Source organism: Pseudorca crassidens, chromosome 3, assembly GCF_039906515.1.
Source record: "Pseudorca crassidens isolate mPseCra1 chromosome 3, mPseCra1.hap1, whole genome shotgun sequence".
NCBI classification, from domain to species: domain Eukaryota; kingdom Metazoa; phylum Chordata; class Mammalia; order Artiodactyla; family Delphinidae; genus Pseudorca; species Pseudorca crassidens.
This window is the reverse complement of record NC_090298.1, coordinates 83278268-83291225: the sequence shown is the minus strand read 5'-3', so window position 1 is coordinate 83291225 and position 12958 is coordinate 83278268. Positions and strand designations below refer to the sequence as shown.

The following is a 12958-nucleotide window of genomic DNA, read 5'->3' as shown; positions in this document are numbered from 1 at the left end:
TAGTTGTTTGGCATAGGGTGTCTAACACTGTAGCTTGCTGGTCATTGAGTGGAGCTGGGTCTTGGCATTGAGTTGGAGCTCTCTGGGAGATTTTTGCTGTTTGATATTATGTGGAGCTGGGAGGTATCTTGTGGACCGGTGTCCTGAACTTGGCTCTCCCACCTCCGTGGCACAGCCCTGACACCTGGCTGGAGCACCAAGAACCTGTCATCCACACGGCTCAGAATAAAAGGGAGAAAAAAAAGAAAGAAGAAGATAAAATAAAGTAAAATAAAATAAAGTAAAATAAAAGTTATTAAAAATAACAAATAATTTTAAAAAAATTTTTAAAGAATTAAAGGAAAAAAAAGAGATAGAAAGAATTGAGCTACCAAACTGCTAAACAATTCCACCAATGATAACAAATGCTAAAAAATATACTAAAAAAAAAAAAAAAAAAACCAAACAAACGGAGAGACAGTACCCTAGGACAAATGGTAAAAGCCAAGCTATAGAGACAAAATCACACACAGAAGCATATACATACACACTCACAAAAAGAGAAAAAGGGAAAAAAAATATATATCGTTGCTCCCAAAGTCCACCTCCTCAATTTGGGATCATTCGTTGTCTATTCACGTATTCCACAGATGCAGGGTACATCCAGTTGACTGTGAAGATTTAATCCGCTGCTCCTGAGGCTGCTGGGAGAGATTTCCCTTTCTCTTCTTTGTTCGCACTGCTCCTGAGGTTCAGCTTTGGATTTGGACCCGCCTCTGCATGTAGGTCACCTGAGGGCATCTTTTCTTTGCTTAGATAGGATGGGGTCATAGTAGCAGCTGATTCGGAGGCTCTGGCTCACTCAGGTGGGGTGGCGGGGGTATGGATGCGGGGCAAGCCTTTGGCAGCAGAGGCTGGCATGACGTTGCACCAGCCTGAGGCGCGCTGTGCGTTCTCCCGGGGAAGTTGTCCCTGGATCACGGGACCCTGGCAGTGGCGGCCTGCACAGGCTCCTGGGAGGGGAGGTCCCCTACATTTCTTAATTCTTTTTCTCCAAACCTTTTCCCACTACCTTTTAGAATGGTTTATTTGTGTCCTTATACAAACACAAAGTTTGAAGATATTTTTAGTCTATAACGTGGGCAGTGGGTATAAATCTTACCATCCTCTAAACTTGGATGAAAAAATTTTTACAATCCTTCATTTTTCTAAAACAAATTACATTTGTCTTTAAAGTGAGATTCTTCAGGGATGGCCAGAAATTCAGTCTCAGTCACTAATGTGATTCCCTTTCCTTCAGGACTATGCTAAAGTGAGAGGGTTTGAAGCAGTCCAGGAGAGGAGAGAGGGTGTTCTCAACTTTGCTCCCTTCTGGACATTGGGTATACTGCCACTATCTAAGCCTTCTTTGACTCTTCATCTGCCCTGCTTGCGTATGTGATCTGTGATGAGGTTGTCAGTTTCAGTCTGGTTTGCAGCTTTTCTGGGGGTTAAGGGGGGGGGTACCAAATCATTCTTCAGGGCCCTGCCAGATACCCCGAGTGCAATGTCTGCTACTCCCCTAAACCCACCAAAACCTTCCCATACGTTTCTCTTTGTAGCTTCCTCTTGACCCCCTTTCCTCATGAGTTAATCAACATAATCTCTCATGTTGAGAGATTCTTCCTTTTAGGAACACCATGTTCTCCTTTTTAGGAGTGGGTGTGAATGAACTACAAGCTAAAACCAATATTTTTTTTACTAACTCACCCTGTTAAACATGTTGATTCATCAACAGAACACGTGGAACAAAAATGGCACACTTACAGAGAGTTGACCTCATCCTCGAAGTTTCTGATGTCTTTTCCAGCATTTGCTAAATAGATAAACATTTATAGAGCTCAAAACTTATTACAAGTTATTTTAAACGTATGCCAATGACTCATGGAAATATTATTCCACTGTTTTATCTCCAGATTTTTCTATTCTCTAATTACTTGAGAAGAAAATGTTATTTGTGACATCTTAAAGCAAGGCCCTACCCTAACTATTCCTATTTACTGATAATTATGTGAGTTCACTGATTACACTGGATAATTATATTCATGCTGAGAGTGGAGTCAATATAATTACAGGCTGAGAGCTGGGATTGGGATGATGGACACATTTTTAAGGACAGTCTTCTCAGGTGTGTGTATAGAGACAGTCAAGACTCTCAAAGTGAAAAATGTAATGCATTTCAACTTGTAGGGTGGTGGCCAAGTACCAAGAATGAGGAGATAAAGAAAGACTTAGGCCAAGGGCAATATGCTTGTGGGTGTGGACAGGTCCAGGACCAAAGTCCTGCCAGATGCCAGTCCTTCCCTTTTCAGATCTTGCTCAGCAGCATTCATTGAGGGTTGTAGACAGGTTCGAACCACCTAGTCCCTGGGCCAATACTGGCCAAGTCTGCCAATACATATAATAGGATGCTTCTGCTTCCTACAAGTAGGGGTTTGGAATTTATCTTGCATCTATAAGCTGGGGGTCCCTGAAATGAGCCCCTAATCACCTGATCACCATATTGTGGCTTTCTTCTCAATCTGCACTGTGGTACACTCAACTCCTCAGGTGCTCTGTCTGCATTACAGATACCTACCTGGAAGAGAGCTCTAACACCAGCTCACTTATTTGGAGACTGGGTGTCTTGGTTATCTCTTAATGCTCCTTGCTTCCTGTGCCTATGGTAACAAGTTCAGATCTTTTTCTCAACCAGAATTGCCACTCACAGCTGGGAAACTTCTGTCTCTTATATCACTAGCCTGTTAGGTGTTAGTTCTGGTCTGGTTGGAGCCGGAGTTCACTCTGATACTTTGGCAGCCATGGTTTAGAGCGCTGGTTACACTTTGAGCCATGGACTCTGGCCCGTTGTGACTCCCTTTCCCAAGCAACCATCATTAACTGAAGTCTCAATATGCCTCATGGTTAAGTCCACATAGATTCACTGGCTGGCTACCATTCTACCTGTTCAATTTGTCCTAGGTACACACACACATTTTTTGGGAAGTCTTCAGCCAGCTTTCTTAACAAACCTAAACTCAGGAATCACACTGAAAAGATCAACCTGTTTCAATTTGTGCAGAAGTAGAAGGTTTTGAGTTTAAAATTTTTAAATGTTTGGTCACAAAGCCTCCTATCATAAACACTTTTTCTTTAGAGATTATTTCAGGGGAAGATTTCTAACTACTGTCCATGTTGAGATAATTCATTGTTTTCTCACCATGGAGAAGGGTGAAGAAAGATCAGGACTGGAATAAGGCTCACTGATTCTCAGCTTCCTCCCACACTCCCCTTAAGACACCAACAATATAAAGATCTAAGGATCATTTCCAAGATGCAGTCACAGATTTGAGATTCACACTCAAGTGACCCCAGTGCTTTCAGTGAATGCTAAGATATAGAGACATCAATTAGGGGTTTTAGAGGCACAGGTTTTGTTTTAAGGACGTTGGGATTCTCACTTGCGTATGTGTCTAGACTCAGTTAACTGTTGAATTTTCACCAGGTTTGGCTGATACAGATGTTCCACTTGTACTGGCAGTGTGACCGCCAGTTAATGAAGCATCTCAGTTCATGAATCTCTCCTGCCGCTCATCCTGACAAGTTGGAGAGGAAGAGGCTGCCTACAGATGGTCTTTCAAGTGTGTACAATATAGTGGGTTCCAAACACATGGGGGCTTTATTCAGGTTGCCAAAACTCACTGTGCTCTCACACGTAGTAGATGCATCTGATTAAAGGGGATCAATCTATAAGCAGTGTTTCATGATTAGAGAGAAAAATATTGCCTTTCTTGGCTAAGGAGCAAATTTAAACTGAGCCCTATGGAGAAGAGAGGAAGCAAGAGTTACTAGTTTTAAAGAAGTAGCTTGTCCTAGATGCTCTTTTGTCACTTTACTTCATTAATATAGGAGGTCTCACTAGTGTGGATTTGTCAGATTACAAGTTAACTGTGATTGTGGACAATGGCACCAAAATGTGATTGCAGTGGTTCCCTGTTCCTTAACTCTCTGCAGGCTTTTCATTAGCCACAGCTATCATTCCTTCACCACCGGCAAAGAGTTGAATGTTAATGTTCATGCTGAATGAGGGATCCAAAGTTGGAACACAAATTTGTATTAAAGACCTGTTTTGAGAAAGAACTATTGTGAAAGTGGAGGATACCTGGGTAGCAGAAATTTCAGTTTTGGGAAAAAATAGATATTCCTGGTTTTTCTGTAGGACTGAGAACTCCTCAGAGATATCCGCTGTGTTTAGCACAGTGCCTTTTTTACAGTAGGCACTCAATAAATGCTTGTATAAATAAAGGAGTGAATGGCATTGCCTAACACAAGCAATTGATACTGAATTTAGAATAGATGAATTTTATCTTTCTTCACTAATGTTTTCTTTGAAGCATACAACAATGAAAGTAAAATTGCAAAATTTTAGAAAGAAGAGGAATAAGGTGACCATTCAGACTGATTCTATTATGTTAGAGATTATAATGATGATATTTAGTGTTTACCATGCCAGGCATTGTGCTAAGCGTTGAGTATGTCTTATTTAAGTCTCATAACAACTCTAGAAATAGTGCTAGCCCATTGTATAGAAAAGGAAATTGAGGCATAGAAGGCCCACACAGCCAGTAAGTGATGAAGCCAGGATTAAACCCAGGCTGTCTGACTCATTCTTTCTCATTTTCTACTTCGGCTGTTGCTCAACCTCCAAGAGGTTGGATGACATATCCAAAGCTGTCATGTGATGGGGTCTCAAACTTTATCTCATGATTTTCATCCTATTGCTTTTTCTCCTGCAACACATTTTTTTTGAGTAAAAAAACCTTTTCTGTAATACATGCCCTTCAAATTATGACCTAAATCTCAGAGATAACTGGAGAACTGGTGGTGCTGGTATGGAATTAATACATGTTAGGATGCTGTCAACAGCAAATAATAGGAAATCATAAATCAGCTGACTTATACAATAAATAAAAAGTATTATTCTCAAAACAAGAAGCCCGAAGGTTGGATAGTGTTGAAAAATAATTTAAGTACACTGACACTCTTACAGATATGTACAGTACTAAACATTTATTAGTGAGCAAATGAATGAAAGATGTTCACATAATCTATTGTCCAGGCTTGAACAAGTCCCAACTCTCTAACCCTTTAACACCTCAGCACACCATCTTGTGTAAGAGAATCACTGAAGACAATCTCTAAGATTCCTGAGATAAGGTTCCACATACAGTCCTTACAGCTGGTTGCATACAGTCTGAATTTTAGATTGCACTGCTGGAGACTATCTTGTTTAGGAATTTAGCCTGAGGCAAAATCCCAAGGAGTACAAGCTTCTGATCTTACTAGATTCTTATTCTCTATTCATGAAAGAATAGGAAGTATCTATAAAATAATTTTAGCTAATCCACATAACTTGAATACCTTTAATTTCACCAGTGAGAGCTTAATTTTAACATTCATCATGCTAGTCAACAGACTGCTATTTTTATCACTAAAAGCCCTTTTCTGACATTTAGTATGTTAATTAGCAAAATGTAGGTTACTGAGGAAGGTACAGTTAACAGAAGTTCTTATAATAGCCCTTCTGGAGTTTAGACTTCCTGATCAGAGTTCCAGTAACCACTCCTGTGTTCTTGATTGCCATGTTCATTGACCACTCCTAGACAGGGAATCTTTGATTAGAATGCTTAGAGCTCAACCCGGGTTACACTCACATAATATCACAATGTTTATGCTGAAGTATTTAAAAGTATAGTAATTTTAACAGTGTCATCCAGATTGGTTAATTCAGCAATTAAATGAAATCCTCAAGAATCCAAGCTGCCCTTGTTTCCGCCCTGCTGTCTGACTCTGTCCTTGACTAGTACCCTTAACGGTAGTGAGGTGATGGCTGCTCGAGTTCTAGGTGTCATCAAATGCAGACTTGATACCATCTCAAAGAAAAAGGGGACAGGGGTAACGGACATCCCTTTGTGTGCTCCTCTTCTCAGCAGCAAAGAAACTTCACCCAGAAGCCACTCAGTAGATTTCCCCTCATCTGATGGGACAGAATAATATAGCATATTCATTTTGAAGCCAATCATTGGGAAGTAAAATTGAATTTTTTTGAATATTGGTAAACTTTATTAGGACTTAACACTAAGTCATCTGAGGAGTGGGGAAAAAAATTAGAGCTCATGAACAATAATGAATAAGGAAGAGGTGGTTGGGAAGGCAAGATCTGCAGCATGTGGAATAATGATTTCTTCTTTTTTTAAGTGTGAATATCTTTAAGGGCAACATTCATCTTTATTTGACCCTTCATCCCATATTCTTCCTTAGTCGCAGCTCTCTTTGTTCCTTTTTTGGTTGATTTGTCTTTGCTGCTCTACTCCCAATCACTGAGAGTCTTCAGTTAATACCCCAACATCTTGAACTAGGGGAAGGAAGTTACAGCTTTAATGAGCATTTCTTTTTTTGATAGTTAGCCTAGAGTCATTTCAGGCTCCCTGATGCCTTCTTATCTTGGTGCATGCTGTTTATCATGTTAAATCTGGGATGAACCTGTCAGGGAATATTCCTGATTTGGGAACATAGAGGCCAGAGGAAAAAGATTTGCTAGGGCACTGTAATCACTGAAACCATCCTTTAAGAATGCTGTTGTCAGGCCGTTTGCTTCTCTTCCTTGACCAGCTAGAATCTCACTCAAAAACAAGTGCTTAATATTTTTCTAAAAATGTTTGATTTCAAGCAATCACATCCAACTTCTTCCTCTACCCCCTGGCTAGTTTTAAGATGAAAGAAATTGCATGGTGTTTTAAAAGCAGATTAGAGAGCCTGTGTCAGAGGATAAGGGCATATTCTCTAAATATTTACTTCTCCAGTGTCTTCAGAGAAAAGAAAGTAGAGACTGTACAAGTCAAGAATCTGTTTTCTGGAAATGAAAGAAAATGAACTAAACTTTCTGCAGATTATAGAATTGATTCTTAAAAGCTTACACTTATTTAATGCCAAAAAGCAGCAAGTCTAGATGGCAAGGGTTCAGGATTATTAAAAAGGTATGGTCAGGGAAATAAAGGTCAATTTAATTGATATTTTTAAAACTTTCATTTTACATAGGTCTGATTCAGAGTTAGTGACAAGAAAAACATAAATAAGATTTTAAAACTCTAAATATACTATAAATTGTATCTTAACATTCACACATTGTAGAAGGTTGTCTTTTTAAACTGCATCACTAAACTTCCCATCATCATTTATTTCCTCTCTGCTATGAGGTCATTCTTCACCCTTTGCCCATGCCCCCACCCCACTCCACTAACGTACACAAAACAGGTACACATATACAAACCTCCTTCCCTTCTGTGATATCTAGCTTTGGTAATGGTGTCACCATTTTCCTAAATTAAAGTCTTGAAAAATGTTTTTTATTTCTTCCTCTTTCAATTCTCACAACCAATTATTGACAAGTCCTATTGATTCTACTTCCCAATACTTCTTGCTTCAATTTCTTTCCTTTATTACTTCCTTCCTTTCCACTATGATTGCACTCAGAATTTGGCCATGACCTCTCAGTGGGATTCCTTGCCTCTGGCTTGTTTCCTCCAATCTATCTTTTACACCACTACTACCAGAACATTCTTTCTATACGACAGCTCTAGCTACTCTGCACAACTCATGGCACTCTGCAGATACTTGAAGATCTTCTGCGATTGGCCCTCTTTGCCTGAAGAATTTTAGCCCTCCCACCCAGTGTAACATCCATACTCTATTCACCAACTACATTTATAAACTCATCTCCTTTTATAATTCTTTCAACTGTTCTACTCTCAAGCCACTAGACACTACTTTTACCCTCTTTGCCTTTGTTCTCTTACCATTAACACTGTCCCCATGATCTCTCATGTCAGGATGCCTCCATCTTTCAAGGCCTTTTTCCATGATGCCTTCCCTTGTGACTTTCTCTCCCTCTTTAATAACCTCTTCAGGTTCCACATCCCCCTATCAAGGAACTTTATCAGCATTTCTGTTATAGTACTTATCGTTGTCTATTCTGAGTTATAGTTGGTTATGTGTCTGTCTTTTTAATCAGTCAGTTAATGTCTAACAGAGTGCTTCACAAATAGTTTGGTTGTTGCATTGGGTTGAATCTGGGAGCTGATGGTACATTCTATTAGCTTATTTAATGCAGAACCCAATTGAGTATTGTCTTTTACTTTAGAGTCCAGGAGTGAGGGCAAAGCAGGGTTTATTTCTCTTAAACCCCACTGATTTTTATATGCATTATGGTAAGAATATCCTTTATATTCTACTCTAATTTTTTTGAAGGTTTTCAAGTGACAGCTGTTGTTGTTGTTGTTGTTAATTAATTAATTAATTTGTTTATTTTTTGGTTGCGTTGGGTCCCTGCCGCTGTGTGCTGGCTGTCTCTACTTGTGGTGAGCGGGGGCTACTCTTCGTCGTGGTGCGCGGCCTTCTCACTGAAGTGGCCTCTCCTGTTGCAGAGCACGGGCTCCAGGCACACAGGCCTCAGTCGTTGTGGCTCATGGGCTCTAGAGTGCAGGCTCAGCAGCTGTGGTGCACGGGCCTAGCTGCTCCGCAGCACGTGGGATCCTCCCTGACCAGGGCTCGAACCCATGTGTCCTGCACTGGCGGGTGGACTCGCAACCACCGCGCCACCAGGGAAGCCCTCTACTCTAATTTTTCCTTTTTTCTCCTGTATGCTTTCTGCACCACCATAAAATGACTTTCTTACCTGAGCTCCCTCACCAGTATTTTATGATTTCTATCTCACTTTGCTTATTTATACCCCTATTTCTATGCTGTGGTGGACAGCTTTGACATTTGCTTTCCTGGTATTATTCTTCCTTCATCTAGTGACATAAACTGATTTTTCTTTGGAGGGTGATTGGCACTAGGAATAACATAGGTCTGGTGAATCATGCCACAGAGATCGGCAGGCACCCAATTTGATGGGCATGTGTTCAATGAAACTCCAACATAGTACTATGACTTTGATGAGTGGAATGAAAAATTCTCTTTGTGGTGTGATTGCTAAAGTGATAAGATCCAAGCCAGGAGCTGTGGCTGAATCTCTGTAGCCCTCCAGCAAGAGCTGACCTGAATGAAACCACCACAAAGGAAAGCAGACCCAAAAAATAGAGACCAAATGCTGAGGACACGATTTTAACTAAGCCAACTTGAGCTGAAGTTTCTTCGCATGTAGCCAAGAGTCCCTATTCCTCATACCAGAGATAGGCTTCCTCACTAAAGCTACTCCTTTTAGCCTTTCTCTTTTTCATTGATCTTAGAAAATCCCCCCTCCCCCACTCACACACACAACAACACACAAGCCCTTTATGAAAGAAGTTTTTAAAAAAGAATAATAATGATACCTGTATTATTTGGCTTTTCTGAGGGTCAAATAAATGTAAAATGCTTGAAAAGGTGCCTGGCATATTGTACCATGTTAATGTTAACTTTTGTCATCACCACCATCATCATCAGCATCATCATCATCATCATTTTTTTTTTTTTTTTTTTTTTTGGTACGCGGGTCTCTCGCCACTGTGGTCTCTCCCGTTGCGGAGCACAGGCTCTGGACGCGCAGGCTCAGCGGCCATGGCTCATGGGCCCAGCCGCTACACGGCACGTGGGACCCTCCCGTACCGGGGCACGAACCCGCATCCCCTGCATCGGCAGGCGGACCCTCAACCACTGCGCCACCAGGGAAGCCCCATCATCATCATTTTCATGTTACTTATTACAATGATCAGATCATACAATCGGAGACTTAAATCCACTGAAACTTCAATTTCTAGAAACATTTATTTGTGAATTGACTTTTATTTGGCCAGGATATCACCCCTCGGCATGTTATACATTGCTGTTTCCATGAATGACTTTCTATGTGTTTGGCAGTGCATTCCATTTAAAAAAGTGCAATGTAAAGATTGTGTCTGTCAACTCTGCGCTTGGGAGATGCATACCGAAGAACATCACAGAATACTATTTGTAGCTGCCATTGGTTCATAATACTTATACTGTAAATTTCTATATCCCTTTAAGGTGGTTGAAAAGACTGTTTATTTCATTTTGCAGATAAAAGATAACAAAAAAACATACTTCTTAATGTTTATCTATTAATGGAGACTATGGAACATTGGTCTCTAGATTTCTAATCTAGGAAATGAGTAATTATCTCTTAAAACATGAAATTAAAATATTTCAGTATGATCCTCTTCTTAGTATAATGTTGTTTTGATTTGGAATTAAGTTCCCAGAGTTCTAATTTTTGCTGTGACATTAACTAATTCTGAGCAGACCATATAATCTCTATTGACCACAGTTTCCTCCACTGTAAAATGAAGAGTTTATACTTTACATTTAATTTGCATTCCAACTTGAATATTCTCTAAATTCCTTTCAAAGAAAGATTTATCATGAACACAATTTAGAATCACTGTTATCCACAAGAGAGAAGAGCTGCAGAGAGGGGCACTGAAATTCTTCCTTCAAGTATGCAGATAATATTTAGTTTCTAAGATTCATTTGAAGAAATAAAGAGGAATAGCATGTATAATGCAAAAAGGTTTAGATCAATTTAAGGTGAGAGCTTAAAGGTGGCAAGTTCAGTTCATTCTAGTAAAACAAAAGCTAATTAAAGACCCAAATTGGGAAAAAGGTGATGAACTGTACAATCACACTACATGGCAATTGGGAGAAGGGTTTGGTGAATAGGACAGAGGTCACTGAAATTATCATCTTATGCTGCAGGAAGGTAAGGAGAGGCACATTTACCAAGTATTACTATCACATTTACCTAGTAATACTACTGGTGCATTTATTAGGCATAGCACAGTTGTCTAGAACTGAAAGGGCTCTGAGACAGAGGAGGATTTTTGCCTGAATCTCCCTCCTAAGGTGCACCCAGGCTATATAACTTGGCAGACATTCTGAGTCAGAGCTCTTTTCCCAAAATTAGCTCTTGAAAAACACACACAAAAGGTTTATTTCTTTTGGGTTTGTGTTAATTAAATGTAGTCAAAGTGAAATCAGTTCCCTCTCAAAGTGACTGGCTTGCTGCCTATCAGAAGAGCTACAACAATTAGGTTGGACCTAGCAATTCAAAGCACTTATTCCCTACTGGATTACTGTATCTAGCAGTTCAATAGGTAGATAGGTAGATTTAGATGTATAGGTATAGATAGGTATATAGACATTCAGAGATGTGTATTATTATTGACTGTGTTGTGTCCCCTCAAAGTTCATATGTTGAACCTTTAACCCCCAATGTGACAGTGTTTGGAGATAGGGACTTTAGTGGGGTAATTAAAATTAAGTGAGATCATAGGGTGGGGCTCTGATCTGAGAGACTGGTGTCCTTAAAAGAAAAGGAAGAGACACCAGAGATATCTCTCTCCTTACACATACAGAGAAGATGCCATGTGAGGACACAGTGAGAAGGCAGCTGTATACAAGCCAAGGAAGAGAGCTCTCACCAGAAATCAGCCCTGAAGGCACCTTGATCTTGGACTTCTGGCCTCCAGAATTGTGAGAAAATAAATGTTTAAGCCACTCAATCTGTGGCATCTTGTTATAGCAGCCCAAGCTGACTAATACATATAAATTATCTGCTTATTTGTCTATCTGTCTATATACCTGTATCATCTATATCTATCTATCTATCTTTCTCTATATCCATCTATCATCTATTATCCATCTATCTACCCATCCATAATCTATCTATCTATCTAGTAACAGTTTCTTATACAATTGAGAACTTTATTCAACCCACTTTATTTGTTTCTTCTCTTTCCAGTTTTTCTATATTTAACATCTCACAATGGGGTGTAACTATACACTGATTTTTAATTCTGAAATAAGGAGCACAGGTCCCCAAAGAATATCCTATAATTCAATATGTTATCAGTATGGTGAGTGGTTCTCAAACTAAGGGCTAATATTAGAATCACCCGGGAAGATTTTTTAAGCTTTAAAACTAGAAAGCTAGTTTTGGGGGTTTATCAGAAGCTTCAAAAGGGAAATGGGATATGAGTTGTTTGAAACAGTTCACCTGCTAATGTCTGCCCAGAATGTCTTCTCCTTCCTCCTCTAACTTCAGGAGGAGAATAACTATCAGGCTGTGAGTATTCCCAAATCATAATTTTTGAGGGTTTATTATGTGTTACTTAAATATATGTTCTATCTCATCAATCAGATTTCTTGAGTTTAGGTGTATGGTTTTAATTTTTATAATTCTAGTACCTAGCCCAGTGGTATGGAAGGTAAGTGGTGATATCTTGGATGTAGAATAAACTCAGGATGATGTCTTATCCTGATATGACCTATTCTAGAGACCCAACAGAATTATCCTGGATCAAGAGAATTAACATTACCACATGTGCTGAAACAGTGGTCCCAGACTTGGTCATTTGCTTATCACCCACTGTCTGTTTTTACTCCTGCTCCACTGGAGTTTATTCTCAACATAGCAGCAAGGATAATCCTTTAAAAACATCTTCAGTGGCTCTCCATTTTACTCAGAGTAAATGCCAAAGTCCTTACATTGTCCTATAAGTAGAGTGAACCTATGTTCTAGGTCGACTGGGATAAACCCCATTTATGCATGTTAGTTTGGTGTAATTATTATTATTTTTTAATTTACTTAATTGAAGTATAGTTGATTTACAATGTTGTGTTAATTTCTGTACAGCAAAGTGATTCAGATATATATATATAATATATATACTTTTTCATGTTCCTTTCCATTATGGTTTATTACAGGATATTGAATATATTTCTCTGTGTTATACAGTAGAACCCTGTTGTTTATCCTTTCTATATATAATATATATATATTAGCATTTGCTAATCCCAAACTCCCAGTACATCCCTCCCCCACCTCCCCCTGCCCCACAACCACAAATCTGTTCTCTATGTCTATGAGTTTCTGTTTTATAGATAAGTTCATTTGTGTCAT

The 12958-nt window shown here is 39.4% G+C and overlaps 1 long non-coding RNA gene across 1 annotated transcript; it reads left to right on the top strand.

Moving 5' to 3' along the window:
* Positions 1–339: 339 nt before the first annotated feature.
* On the top strand, positions 340–11677 carry LOC137220756 (uncharacterized). The gene is made up of 3 exons (XR_010941780.1): positions 340–761; positions 3503–3638; positions 11412–11677. It is a non-coding gene; the product is annotated as an uncharacterized lncRNA (long non-coding RNA).
* Positions 11678–12958: the final 1281 nt, after the last annotated feature.